Source organism: Heterodontus francisci, chromosome 33 (assembly GCF_036365525.1).
Source record: "Heterodontus francisci isolate sHetFra1 chromosome 33, sHetFra1.hap1, whole genome shotgun sequence".
NCBI lineage: Eukaryota > Metazoa > Chordata > Chondrichthyes > Heterodontiformes > Heterodontidae > Heterodontus > Heterodontus francisci.
The window spans coordinates 58,334,927-58,350,161 of NC_090403.1; the positions used below are offsets into that span (position 1 = coordinate 58,334,927).

General features: G+C 45.6%; 1 protein-coding gene across 2 annotated transcripts in view; it reads right to left on the minus strand.

Annotated features, from left to right (window-relative positions):
- ppp1r1b (protein phosphatase 1, regulatory (inhibitor) subunit 1B) overlaps positions 1-12,175 on the minus strand; it is a 75,500-nt gene extending 63,325 nt beyond the window's left edge. For both annotated transcript variants that reach the window (XM_068013040.1, XM_068013041.1), the window contains exon 1: positions 12,049-12,175. The gene's annotated coding sequence lies outside the window, so the exon portion shown is untranslated. The remainder of the gene's footprint in view (positions 1-12,048) is intronic.
- Positions 12,176-15,235: the final 3,060 nt, after the last annotated feature.

Below are 15,235 nucleotides of genomic sequence, written 5' to 3' on the forward strand. Positions count from 1 at the left end.
ACATCTCTGATCGACCCTACCCTTTCCTTAATTATCCTCTTGCTCTTAATGTACTGATAAAATATCTTTGGGTTTTCCTTGATTTTACCTGCCAATAATTTTTCATGTCCTCTCTTTACTTTCCTAATTTCCTTTTTTACTTCACCTCTGCATCTTTCTATACTCCTCTAGGCTTTCTAAAGTATTAAGATTTTTACGATTGTCATAAACTTTCTTTTTCTGCTTTATCTTACCCTGTAAACTTCTAGATAACCAGAGGCTCTAGATTTGGCAGTACCACCCTTTATCTTTATGGGGACATGCCTACACTGTGCTCGTAGAATCTTGCTTGAGAATGCCTCCCACGGGTTTGCCACTGATTTTCCTTCAAAAAGCTGTATCCTGTCCACTTACGCCAGGTCACTTCTTAGCTTCTTAAATTTGCCTTCCCCCAATTTAGAACTTTTACTTCTGTTTTATCTTTGTCCTTTTCCATGATTATGCTAAAACTTACTGTATTAGTCAAGCATAATCTGCCTTTTACAAATCCATGCTGACTTTCCTTAATTAACTCGAACTTCTCTAAGTGTCCATTGATATTTTCCTTGATTATTGTTTCTAAAACCTTACCCACCACTGATGTTAAATTGACCAGCCTGTTCTTCTTAGGAATGCCCTTATTCTTGAATAAGGTTGTCACATTTGCCACTCTCCAATCCTCTGGCACCTCCCCCCGTATCCAGGGAAGTTTGGAAGATTATGCCAAGCCCTTCCGCTATCTCCATCCCCACTTCCTTTAGCAACCTGGGATGTGTTGTGCCTAATATGCACTTACTCTTAAAGAATCTGCGGAATCCGATTGGTGAAAGGTATATCGATATTTTCTTTCTTCTTCTTTGGCCTCCTTGTCTCGAGAGACAATGGGTAAGCGCCTGGAGGTGGTCAGTGGTTTGTGAAGCAGCGCCTGGAGTGGCTATAAAGGCCAATTCTAGAGTGACAGAGTCTTCGACAGGCGCTGTAGATAAAATTGTTTGTCGGGGCTGTTACACAGTTGGCTCTCTCCTTGCACTTCTGTTTTTTTTCCTGCCAACTGCTAAGTCTCTTCGACTCACCACACTTTAGCTCCGCCTTTATGGCTGTCCACCAACTCTGGCAATCACTGGCAACTGACTCCCACGACTTGTGGTCAATGTCACAGGACTTCATGTCGCGTTTGCAGACGTCTTTAAAGTGGAGACATGGATGGCCGGTGGGTCTGATACCAGTGGCGAGCTCGCTGTACAATGTGTCCTTGGGGATCCTGCCATCTTCCATGCGGCTCACATGGCCAAGCCATCTCAAGTGCTGCTGGCTCAGTAGGGTGTATATGTTGGGGATATTGGCCGCCTCAAAGACTTCAGCGTTGGAGATACGGTCCTGCCACCTGATGCCAAGGATTCTCCGGAGGCAGCGAAGATGGAATGAATTGAGACGTCGCTCTTGGCTGACATATGTTGTCCAGGCCTCGCTGCCGTAGAGCAAGGTACTGAGGACACAGGCTTGATACACTCGGACTTTTGTGTTCTGTGTCAGTGCGCCATTTTCCCACACTCTCTTGGCCAGTCTGGACATAGCAGCGGACGCCTTTCCCATGCGCTTGTTGATTTCTGCATCGAGAGACAGGTTACTGGTGATAGTTGAGCCTAGGTAGGTGAACTCTTGAACCACTTCCAGAGCATGGTCGCCGATATTGATGGATGGAGCATTTCTGACATCCTGTCCCATGATGTTTGTTTCTTGAGGCTGATGGTTAGGCCAAATCCGTTGCAGGCAGCCGCAATCCTGTCGATGAGTCTCTGCAGACACTCTTCTGTGTGAGATGTTAATGCAGCATCGTCAGCAAAGAGGAGTTCCCTGATGAAGACTTTCCATACTTTGGTCTTCACTCTTAGACGGGCAAGGTTGAACAACCTGCCACCTGATCTTGTGTGGAGGAAAATTCCTTCTTCTGAAGACTTGAACGCATGTGAGAGCAGCAGGGAGAAGAAGATCCCAAACAGTGTAGGTGTGAGAACGCAGCCCTGTTTCACGCCACTCAGGATAGGAAAGGGGTCTGATGAGGCACCGCTATGCTGAATTGTGCCTTTCATATTGTCATGGAATGAGGTGATGATACTTAGTAGCTTTGGTGGACATCTGATCTTTGCTAGTAGTCTGAAGAGACCACGTCTGCTGACGAGGTCAAAGGCTTTGGTGAGATCAATGAAAGCAACGTAGAGGGGCATCTGTTGTGCGCGCCATTTCTCCTGTAGCTGGTGAAGGGAGAACAGCATGTCAACGGTCGATCTCTCTGCTCGAAAGCCACACTGTGCCTCGGGGTAGACACGCTCAGCCAGCTTCTGGAGCCTGTTTAAAACGACTCGAGCAAAGACTTTCCCCACTATGCTGAGCAGGGAGATTCCACGGTAGTTGTTGCAGTCACCACGGTCACCCTTGTTCTTATAGAGGGTGATGATATTGGCATTGCGCATGTCCTGTGGTACTGCTCCCTCATCCCAGCACAGGCAAAGCAGTCCGTACAGTGCTGAAAGTATAGCAGGCTTGACACTCTTGATGATTTCAGGGGTAATGCCGTCCTTCCCAGGGGCTTTTCCACTGGCTAGAGAATCAATGGCATCACTGAGTTCCGATTTTGTTGGTTGTTCGTCCAGCTCATCCATGACTGGCAGAGACTGGGCTGCATTGAGGGCAGTCTCAGTTACAACATTTTCCCTGGAGTACAGTTCGAGATAGTGCTCCACCCAGCGGTCTATTTGCTTGCGTTGGTCAGTGATTGTGTCCCCTGATTTAGATTTGAGGGGGGTGATCTTCTTGATGTTTGGCCCAAAAGCTCTCTTAATGCCATCATACATTCCTCTGATATTTCCGGTAAGAGGCCAGCTGAATATAGGTGTTGCCAGTCGTCATTTGCGCAGCGCCTGGCTGTTCTTTGTGCAGCACTTCTGGCTACTGTAAGTGCTAGGTATATCGATATTTTATCCACACACTAAATCATCAAAGTACAAGCTTTCACTACTTGCACAGTATACTACCCGTCAAGACACGAGGTGATCAGTCTCAGACTTACGGCTGTGCTTCTGTTCTGAGCTCCTGCCTCAGGGTATCTTCTCGAGTGTTCTTCCCTGGGGTTCTCGTACCTTCCTCAGTCTCAGTCAGGGGTTAAATCTTGTTTCTAAGACCCTCCCCTCTTACTTACTCATAGGGGCCTGGTATACTGACATTATGATAATTCCTTATTTGGCTCAGTGAGGACCTGTTCAAAACTTCACAGTTTCCCATTATGTACTATGAGTTAAATCTTATCTGGTATCCATGACGACTCCCTTTATCTGCTAAGTGCAAAGACAGGGTCTGGTATCATCAATATGTCTTATCTATACTGTTTACAACACCTCGGCTATCTGTGTGCTGTGGCCCCTTTGTTTTAACTAAGTTTTTATGTGTTTTTACTGGGTCTAAAGATGCAAGCCATTCGGACCAGGTGATTTATCTACCCTCAGCATAGCCAGCCTTTTTAGTACCTCTCCTCTCTCAATTTTTTACCCTATCCATTGCCTCTGCTCTCTCCACCTCTCCTGATATTTTGTCAGATTCTGCTTCCTTAGTAGACGCTGATACAAAACACTCACTAAGTACATTAACCTTGCCCTGTGCCTAACCCTAACCCTGTCTGTCCCTAATAGGCCCCACTCCCCTTACTATTTACCTACTATTTACCTGCTGGTAGAAGATCTTTTGAGTTCCCTTTTATATTAACTGCAATTCTATTCTAATATTCTCTCTTTGCCAGTCTTATTTTCCTCTTCACCTCCCTTCTCAACTTATTGTATATTGCCTGGTTCTCACCTGATGAGTTCACCTGACAAGCATCATACACCCTTTTTTTTTGTTTCAGCATAATCTCTATCTCCCTCATTATCCAAGGAGCACTGTTATTGGATCCCCACCATTCAGCCTAAAAGAATGATTTCAGTGAGTTCTGTGAGTGGTGAAATGAAATACAGACATTGCAGGGCCCAGTGTCTCTCACATGGAGCCCAGGCTGCAACACTACTTAACTCCAGTAGAGGTCAGCCTCCACTAAGATTGGCAGCTTCCAGCCATTCAATTCCCTTTATTCTGATCTATTTTGCTTGAGTTTGGATCATTTAAGGTTCAAAATACTCAAAATACACAGTCACAACTCACTGGGAAACTCCCACATCCTGCCAAAATCTGCCCATTCTTCTCCAATGTATCAGAACAGAAAGACTCCTGCAGCCTCTATCAAGCCAGGCGCCTGTGTTACAGTGATTTAAACTCCACATGTTCATCAACCCTTCCCTGGGATCTTGTTTTCCCACCCACTCACTCTCCACTGCCCGCCCTCAAGACGATGATTGCATTGGGCTGAGAAGTTTCAAACTCTCCAGGATTGGTCTGGGGTCTCCAGATGTTGAAGACTAAATTCCAGGACATTCCAGGGATTTAGCTGGGAGCTAAAACCAAGAGAAAAACAATCGAGACCTTTAACAAAATTGTGGGTTTTTAATTTTCTTTGAATATTTTGGAATATTTGTTATGAAATTATCAAACTGGGAGAAACATGACAGTTAAGAATCATCCAATCAGTTGACAAAGAATCTGTTCATTCCCAATCCTACAAGGACGAATGTATTGGACGACCAATAGCAGGAGGGTGAGGGGTGGTGCTCCACAAGGATGGGCATGTCATTAGAAATGTTGAAAATTTATGGCACAGAAAGGAGTGTCTGTGCCAACCAAAAAAGAGCAATCCAACCTCTTCCCATTTTCCAGCTCTGGGTCTATAGCCCTGTAGCTTCCAGCACTCCGGTATATTTCCAAGTGTTTTTTAAAAATGCTATGACGATTTCTGATTATTAGCCTCTCTGCTAATAGAAATAGGTCCTTCCTATCCACTCTATCTTCTCCCCTCATAATGTTATCCACCTCAAATATATCTCCCCTCAGCCTCCTCTGTTCCACGCTTGTCCAATCTTTCCTCATAACTAAAATTCTCCATTCCTCGTAAATCTCCCCTGTACCCCCTCCAGTGTGATCACATCCTTCCTGTAATGCGGTGACCAGAACTGTACACAGTACTGTAGCTGCAGTCTAAATAGTGTTTTATATAGTTCTACAATAACTTCCCTGCTTTTATACTCTAGGCCTCAGCTAATAAAGGCAAGTATCCCATATGTCTTCTTGACCACCTTATCTACCTGTCGTGCTACCTTCAGGGATCTGTGGACATGCACTCCAAGGTCCCTCTGTTCCACTACACTGCTCAGTATCTGACCATTTATTGTGTATTCCCTTGCTTTGTTTGTCCTCACCAAATGCATTACCTCACACTTCTCTGGATTGAATTCCATTTGCCACTTGTCTGCTCACCTGACCAATCCATTGATATCTTCCTGCAGTCTACAGATTTCTTCTTTATTATCAAACACATGGCTAATTTTCATATCATCTGCAAACTTCTTAATCATGCATTTATGTCTAAATCACTGATTTATACCACGAACAGACAGGGACCCAGTGCTGGACAGTGCGGAACCCCACAGAAAACAGCCTTCCAAACACAAAAACACCTGTTGACCATAACTTTCTGCTTCCTGTCACTGAACCAATTTTGGATCCAATATGCCAATTTCAGTTGAATCCCATGGGTTTTTAGTTTTCTGATCATGTGGGACCTTGTCAAAAGCCTTGCTAAAATCCATATAGCCTGCATCAAATGCACTACTCTCATCAATCCTCCTTGTTACTTCTTCTCAAAATTCAACCAATTTGGTAAGACACGAAACTTCCCTTAACAAATTCATGCTGACCATCCTTGGTTAATCCATGCCTCTCTAAATGACCATTTATACTGTCCCTCAGATTTTTTCCCAATACTTTTCCCACCACCAAGGTTAGGCCGACTGCCTATAATTACTCGGTCTATCCCTTCCTCCCTTTTAAAACAATTGGAGTAATGTTAGCTGTCCTTCAGTCCTTTGGCACCATGCCTGCAGCCAGACAGGATTGGAAAATGATGATCAGAGCCTTCACTATTTCCTCCCCTGCTTCTCTGAACAGCCCAGGATACGTTTCATCCTGTCCTGGCAATTTATCTATTTTCAAAGATGTTTGATAAATCCCTTAATATTTCCTTTCTCACTGTGTTTATTCCATCCAATATTTCACACTCCTCCTCCTTAACTACAATGTCTGCTTCATCCCTCTCTTTTGTGAAGACAGACACAAAGTATTCATTAAGAACCATGCCCACATCTTGCACCTCAACACACAGGTTATCTTTTTGGTCTCTAATTGGCCATACGCTCTCCTTAGTTATCCTCTTGCTCTTTATGTACGAATAAAATATCTTTGGGTTTTCCTTGCCAATATTTTTTCATGTCCTCCCTTTGCTATCCTAATTTCCTCTTTAATTTCACCCCTGCACTTTCTGCACTCCTCTAGGCTTTCTACAATATTGCTCTCTAGGCATCTGACAAAAGCTTTCTTTCTTTGCCTTAACCTACTCTGTATTCTCTTTGACATCCAGGAGGGATCTAAGATCATAAGAAATAGGAGCAAGAGTAGGCCATTCGGCCCCTCGGACTTGCTCTGCCATTCAATAAGATTGTGGCCTTAACTCCACTTTCCTGCCTGTTCTCCATAACCCTTAACTCCCTTCTCGATCAAAAATCTGTCTAACTCAGCCTTGAATATATTCAATGACCCAGCCTCCACTGCTCTCTGGGGGAGAGAATTCCAAAGATTAACAACCGTCTGTCTGAGAGAAGAAATTCCTCCTCATCTCTGTCTTAAAAGGGGGACACCTTATTTTGAAACTGTGCCCCCTAGTTTTAGATTCCTCCAAGAGGGGAAACATCCTCTCAGCATCTACCCTGTCAAGCCCCCTCAGAATCTTATATGTTTCAATAAAATCACCCCTCATTCCTCTAAACTCCAACGAGTATAGGCCCAACATTTCCTCATAAGACAACCCCTTCATCCCAGGAATCAGCCCAGTGAACCTTCTCTGTACTGCTTCCAATGCATAGGATCGTGTGTAGGCCATTCAGCCTATCAAGCCTGCTCTGCCATTCAGACAGATCATGGCTGATCATCTACCTTTATGCCATTATACCCCACGTCCCTTGATGTCATTAGTATCCAGATATCTATCAATTTCTGTCTTGAACACACTTAATGTTTGAGCTTCTACTGTCCTCTGGGCTAGAGAATTCCAAAGATTCACCACCCTCTGAGTGAAGAAATTCCTCCTCATCTCACTCCTAAATGGCCTGCCCCTTATTCTGAGACTGTGTTTGCTGGTTCTCATAGAGTGATACAGCACTGAAACAGGCCCTTCAGCCCACCGAGTCTGTGCTGACCAACAACCACCCATTTATACTAACCCTACATTAATCCCATATTCCCTACCTACACTAGGGACAATTTATAATGGCCAATTTACCTATCAACCTGCAAGTCTTTGGCACATGGGAGGAAACCGGAGCACCCGGCAGAAACCCACACAGTCACAGGGAGAATTTGCACACTCTGCACAGACAGTACCTAGAACTGAACCCGGGTCGCTGGAGCTGTGAGGCTGCAGTGCTAACCACTGCACCACTGTGCCATTTGTAAGATCTTTGTAAGTTCTAGACTCATCAGCCAGAGGAACCATCCTATCCACACTTACCCTGTCACGCCCTTTAAGAATTTTGTAAGTTTCAATGAGATCACCTCTCATTCTTCAAAACTCTAGAGAATACAGGCCCAGTTTCCTCACTCTCTCCTCATAAGACAATCCCACCATCCCAGGGATTAGTCTGGTGACCGTCTGTTGCACTCCCTCTATGGCAAGTATATTCTTCCTTAGATAAGGAGACTAAAACTGTACACAATACTCCAGGTGCAGTCTCACCAAGGATCTATACAACTGAAGCAATATATCTTTACTCCTGTACTCAAATTCCCTTACAATGAAGGCCAACATACCATTTGCCTTCTTAATTGCTTGCTGCACCTGCAAACTAGCTTTTAGTGACTCATGATTAAAGGGCTCTTTGGGCATCAAAATTTCCCAACCTCTCAATGCAAGTGTATCCTCCTTAAGTAAGGGGACCAAAACTGTACACAGTAAACCAGGTGCGGTCTCAGCAATGCTCTATACAGTTGTAGCAAGACGTCTCTACTTTTATACTCCATCCCACTTGCAATAAATGTCAACATTCCATTTGCCTTTCTAATTACTTGCTGTACCTGCATGTTAACTTTTTGTGATTCATGTACAAGGACACTCAGATCCGTCTGTACTGCTGCATTCTGCAGTCTCTCTCCATGTAAATTAATATTCTGCTTTTCCATTCTTCCCACCAAAATGAACAACCTCCCATTTCCCCACATTATACTCCATCTGCCAATTTTTTCCCACTCATTCAACCTATCTACATTCCTTTGCAGACTCTTTGTGTTTTCCTCACAACTAGATTTTCTTTGTGGGAACAGATTGACTCTGAACCTTCTCTATCTCCTCCTTGAATACCTCCCACTGCTCAGACAGTGATTTACCTTCAAGTAGATGATTCAGTCCATTTTTTTCAAATCACATCTCAACTTAGTAAAATATGCCTTTCCCCAATTGAGAACTTTTACTTTATCTTTGTCCTTTCCTTAACTACATTACTACTAAGATCAGGTGACCGATGATGGGAGGTTGGGGGTGAGACAATTGGAGACAGGAGGTCACATAATGAAACCTCCAGGAATACATCCAAAGCGAGTTGGTAACCCAGCTGAGCTGTAGCCTTAAACATCGTGGCCGGCGCCTGAAGCATTTGTCAAATGTGATCCGAGAGAGTGCGAGCAGGTAGGACTATGACCATGGACCAATCTGATCCTTATGCACCTCCCACCAGGAATCTCCACTCAGTGAGCATGAGCAGGAACATTGGCCAATCCCTGAATCCTAGCCCTGGTCCCTTTGAGCTATTGCCCAGGATTTGTTGCCAGGTTTCCTGAGGTCCTTTAGTCTGAGTCTGATTGCAGTCTCCTCTGAAATGCTGAAGTCTCAATGTTCAGAGTGCAGTTATCCCAGAGCCCTCTGAACACAGCTGGTGCTGCCACACAAGACAATTTGCCTCAGCATCAGCACTGAATCTTCAACCCGTTTCCATCCAAATGCAATGAGACAGCTTTTAATCTAAACCTTTGTTCTAAATGCTAGAGAGTAGGAGAGCAGTGATTTACAGGGATAATATCCTGAACATGTGCAGGCTGGGAGTGTCAGACACTGCTTTCAGGCTACTGCACCCCAGAGCAGGCAAATGCTGTCAGTCCTCCTATCTGCCAGTCTCACTCTGAAAGCAATGCTCCTGCCTCTGTGATCTACACAAGGTATTAAACATCTGGAAGATTCTCACCAAGATTCACAGAGCAGGAAGATTCCAAAAATATCAAAATAGAACAAAATGAGAGTAATCTCAATGGGTTAAGGAGGCATTTGTATGTTCTGACCAAAGCCTTTGACCTCATCAGCTGACGTGGTCTCTTCAGACTACTAGAAAAGATCGGATGTCCACCAAAGCTACTAAGTATCATCACCTCATTCCATGACAATATGAAAGGCACAATTCAACATGGCGGAACCTCATCAGACCCCTTTCCTTCCTGAGTGGCGTGAAACAGGGCTGTGTTCTCGCACCCACACTCTTTGGGATTTTCTTCTCCCTGCTGCTTTCACATGCGTTCAAGTCTTCTGAAGAAGGAATTTTCCTCCACACAAGATCAGGGGGCAGGTTGTTCAACCTTGCCTGTCTAAGAGCGAAGTCCAAAGTACGGAAAGTCCTCATCAGGGAACTCCTCTTTGCTGACGATGCTGCTTTAACATCTCACACTGAAGAGTGCCTGCAGAGTCTCATGGACAGGTTTGCGGCTGCCTGCAATGAATTTGGCCTAACCATCAGCTTCAAGAAAACAAAAATCATGGGGCAGGACGTCAGAAATGCTCCATCCATCAATATTGGCGACTACGCTCTGGAAGTGGTTCAAGAGTTCACCTACCTAGGCTCAACTATCACCAGTAACCTGTCTCTAGGTGCAGAAATCAACAAGCACATGGGAAAGGCTTCCTCTGCTATGTCCAGACTGGCCAAGAGAGTGTGGGAAAATGGCGCACTGACACAGAACACAAAAGTCCAAGTGTATCAAGCCTGTGTCCTCAGTACCTTGCTTTATGGCAGCGAGGCCTGGACAATGTATGTCAGCCAAGAGCGACGTCTCAATTCATTCCATCTTCGCTGCCTTTGGAGAATACTTGGCATCAGGTGGCAGGACCGTATCTCCAACACAGAAGTCCTCGAGGCGGCCAACATCCCCAACTTATACACACTACTGAGTCAGCGGCGCTTGAGATGGCTTGGCCATGTGAGCCGCATGGAAGATGGCAGGATCCCCAAAGACACATTGTACAGCGAGCTCGCCACTGGTATCAGACCCACCGGCCGTCCATGTCTACGCTTCAAAGACGTCTGCAAATGCGACATGAAGTCCTGTGACATTGATCACAAGTCGTGGGAGTCAGTTGCCAGCGTTCGCCAGAGCTGGCGGGCAGTCATAATGGTGGGACTAAAGTGTGGCGAGTCGAAGAGACTTAGCAGCTGGCAGGAAAAAAGACAAAAGCGCAAGGGGAGAGCCAACTGTGTAACAGCCCCGACAAACAAATTTTTCTGCAGCACCTGTGGAAGAGCCTGTCACTCTAGAATTGGCCTTTATAGCCACTCCAGGCGCTGCTCCACAAACCACTGACCATCTCCAGGCGCTTACCTATTGTCTCTCGAGATAAGGAGGCCAAAGAACAGCCATCTCCTTGGGAATTGCTGCTGTAATGGGATAGACTTGGGCCACAGAGGAGATGACAGTCATGAGTGAAACACAAACATGATCTGAGGCAGAAATAAGACCCAAATTTTTTTTTTGTAGATAATACCATCCAGATGGAACTGGATATGAGAATGTGTTAGTGGGGATCAAAGTGCATGAACTGAGTATTAAAGAAAGAACCTACATTTACACTGCACAAGACTTGCAGGTGATAGGTAAATTGGCCATTGTAAATTGCCCCTAGTGTAGGTAGGTGAAAGGGAATATGGGATTACTGTAGGGTTAGTATAAATGGTTGGTTCTTGGTTGGCACAGACTCGGTGGGCCGAAGGGCCTGTTTCAGTGCTGTATCTCTAAATATAGATATTTCACAAGCTCAGGACATCGCAAAGTGCTTTACAGCCAATGAATTACTTCTGATGCGGTGTAGAAAATGCAGCAGCCAATTTGTGCATAGAAAGATTCCACAAGCTGCAATATGATAATGACCAGTTAATCTGTTTCAGTGCTGTTGGTTGAGGAACACTATCACAAGTTTAACTTGGTATTATTGCCTGCCTGGTACAGTTGCAACACTTACCGCTTCCACCTAATGGAGCAGGATATTGGGTGACAGTCACAGGACCCTGATAATGTTGGTCCAGTTTACCTGTGTACAGGTGTATGCACTGTCCCCAATGACTCACCTGGCCTAGGAGATATGGCTGACAACAATTTTGCAAATGGCGACTTGCTGTGAGTTAGAGGCTAATGTTTAAAGAAGATGCTGCGATTGTCGGGACAGTGAGTACATCATCAATCAGACATCAACTGACCCTCACACTGCACTTACATTTTGGTTCCTGACCAATGACCCTGTTCACACTGCTTGCCCTCAGCCTGGGTGGGAGTGTAACAACACAGAGCTCTGTGCATTGCACACAGGCACAATCTTCAGCAAAGTGGGAGACTAGAGCACAGCCGGTATTCACAATGGGCAACATAGCCTTTCACTACCAAATACTCGTTCATCCACAACACACAAACTCTACACCGCTTCTTCAGAATATTCTGCCATTTTGTTTTTTGGAGCTTTACTCTGTATCTAACCCCGTGCTGTACCTGTCCTGGGAGTGTGAAATGGAATGTTCCAGCACTATTATCTCTTACCTTGATGAGCACAAAATTCACACACAAAAATTAGTCATTAAATAAAGATGATTGGCACAGTTGAAGATTTGCTGCTACTGATGTAAACACATGAGCTGCACCAGAACCATCTTTAATCCCAGAAGAAAAAATAAAGTTGAAACATCTGTTAATTTATAAACCAATTTAACCATGACTGGTTAATAAATAGCAAACAGCTGCCAAACTGCTCACCTCCCAGCTCGAGCTGCAGAGAGAGAAAAGAGAGAGAGAAAGAGACAGACAGAGAAAGCCAGACAGAGAGAGAGACAGACAGAGTGAAAGAGACAGAAAGAGAGACAAAGGCAGACAGAAGGAAAGGGGAGAAACAGAAAGAGAGGGAGAGACAATGAGTGAAAGCAGGTGAACACTGTTCTCTGGAATTTTTTCATTCATTCAAGGGATGTTGCCATTTATTGCCCATCCCGAATTGCCCTTGAGAAGGTGGTGGTGAGCTGCCTTCTTGAACTGCTGCAGTCCATGTGGGGTAGGTACACCCACAGTGCTGTTAGGAAGGGAGTTCCAGGATTTTGAACCAGCGACAGTGAAGGAACGGTGATATAGTTCCAAGTCAGGATGGTGTGTGACTTGGAGGGGAACTTGCAGGTGGTGGTGTTCCCATGCATTTGCTGCCCTTGTCCTTCTAGTTGGTAGAGGTCGTGGGTTTGGAAGGTGCTGTCTAAGGAGCCTTGGTGAGTTGCTGCAGTGCATATTGGAGATGGTACACACTGCTGCCACTATTCACTGGTGGTGGAGGGAGTAAATGTTTAGCGTGGTGGATGGGATGCCGATCAAACAGGCTACTTTGTCCTGGATGGTGTCGAGTTTCTTGAGTGTTGTTGGAGCTGCACCCATCCAGGCAAGTGGAGAGTATTCCATCACACTCCTGACTTGTGCCTTGTAGATGGTGGACAGGCTTTGGGGAGTCAGGAGGTGAGTTACTCACTGCTGAATTCCCAGCCTCTGACCTGCTCTTGTAGCCACGGTATTTATATGGTTGGTCCAGTTCAGTTTCTGGTCAATGGTAACCCCCAGGATGTTGATAGTGGGGGATTCAGTGATAGTAATGCCATTGAATAGCAGACAAGATGTTTAGATTCTCTCTTGTTGGAGATGGTCATTGTTTGCACTTGTGTGACGCGAATGTTATTTGTCATCAGCCCAAGTCTGGATATTGTCCAGGTCTTGCTGCATTTCTACACGGACTGCTTCAGTATCTGAGGAGTCACGAATGGTGCTGAGCATTGTTCAATCATCAGCGAACATCCCCACTTCTGACCTTATGATGGAGGGAAGGTCATTGATGAAGCAGCTGAAGATGATTGGGCCTCGGACACTACCCTGAGGAACTTCTGCAGTGATGTCCTGGAGCTCAGATGTTTGGCCTCCAACAACCACAACCATCTTGCTTTGTGCTAGGTATGACTCCCATCAGTGGAGAATTTTCCACCTTTCCCATTGAATTCAGTTTTGCTAGGGCTCCTTGATGCCATACTCGGTCAAATGCTGCCTTGGTGTCAATGGTAGTCACTCTCACTTCATCTCTGGAATTTGGCTCTTTTGTCCAAGTTTGGACCAAGGTTGAGGTTAATCTTTGGAAATGTCTACCCTACAGGGCTGTGGATGATCAGTTAGTGAGGATGTTGATGGGGGGATTCAGTGATGGTAATGTCATTAAATTTCAAGGGGAGGCAGTTAGAGTTTCTCTTGTTGGAGAAGGTCATCATCTGACACTTATATCTGGGGCTGTAGCTCAGTGATAGAGCATCTCATTGCAGATAAAGCGAGCTCTGGTTCAAATTAAGGGACCTCCTCAATGCCATATATTTTTTGGTGGAACAGGCTGAAGGGGTTAAATGGCAAACTCCTGTTCCTATGTTTCTATGAATGTTACTTGCCAGTTGTCAGTCCAAACCTGAATGTTGTCTAGGTCTTCCTGCATGCGGGCATGGACTACCCTGAGGAGCTCCTGCAGTGATGTCCTGGAGCTGAGGTGATTGACCTCCAACAACCACAACCATCTTCCTTTGTGCTAGGTATGACTCCAACCAGCGGAGAGTTTTTCTCTAATTCCCATTGACTTCAATTTTGCTAGGATTCCTTGATGCCACAATTGCTGCCTTCATGTCGAGGGCAGTCACTCTCACCCTGCCTCTGGAATCAGTTCTTTTGTCCACGTTTGGATCAAGGCTGTAATGAGGTCAGGAGCTGAGTGGCCCTGGCTGAACCCAAACTGAGCATCACTGAGCAGCTTATAGCTGAGCGAGTGCTGCTCGATAGCAATGTTGACACCTTCCTTCACTTTATTGATGATTGAGAGTAGACTGATGGGTTTGGTAATTGGCCGGGTTAAATTTGTCCTGCTTTTTATGGACAGGACATTTCTTTTTTCTTTTGGGCCTCCTTATCTCGAGAGACAATGGATACGCGCCTGGAGGTGGTCAGTGGTTTGTGAAGCAGCGCCTGGAGTGGCTATAAAGGCCAATTCTGGAGTGACAGGCTCTTCCACAGGTGCTGCAGAGAAATTTGTTTGTCGGGGCTGTTGCACAGTTGGCTCTCTCCTTGCGCCTCTGTCTTTTTTCCTGCCAACTACTAAGTCTCTTCGACTCGCCACAATTTAGCCCTGTCTTTATGGCTGCCTGCCAGCTCTGGCGAATGCTGGCAACTGACTCCCACGACTTGTGATCAATGTCACAGGATTTCATGTCGCGTTTGCAGACGTCTTTAAAGCGGAGACATGGACGGCCGGTGGGTCTGATACCAATGGCGAGCTCGCTGTACAATGTGTCTTTGGGGATCCTGCCATCTTCCATGTGGCTCACATGGCCAAGCCATCTCAAGCGCCGCTGACTCAGTAGTGTATAAGCTGGGGGTGTTGGCCGCTTCAAGGACTTCTGTGTTGGAGATATAGTCCTGCCACCTGATGCCAAGTATTCTCCGAAGGCAGCGAAGATGGAATGAATTGAGACGTCGCTCTTGGCTGGCATACGTTGTCCAGGCCTCGCTGCCGTAGAGCAAGGTACTGAGGACACAGGCCTGATACACTCGGACTTTTGTGTTCCGTGTCAGTGCGCCATTTTCCCACATTCTCTTGGCCAGTCTGGACATAGCAGTGGAAGCCTTACCCATGCGCTTGTTGATTTCTGCATCTAGAGACAGGTTACTGGTG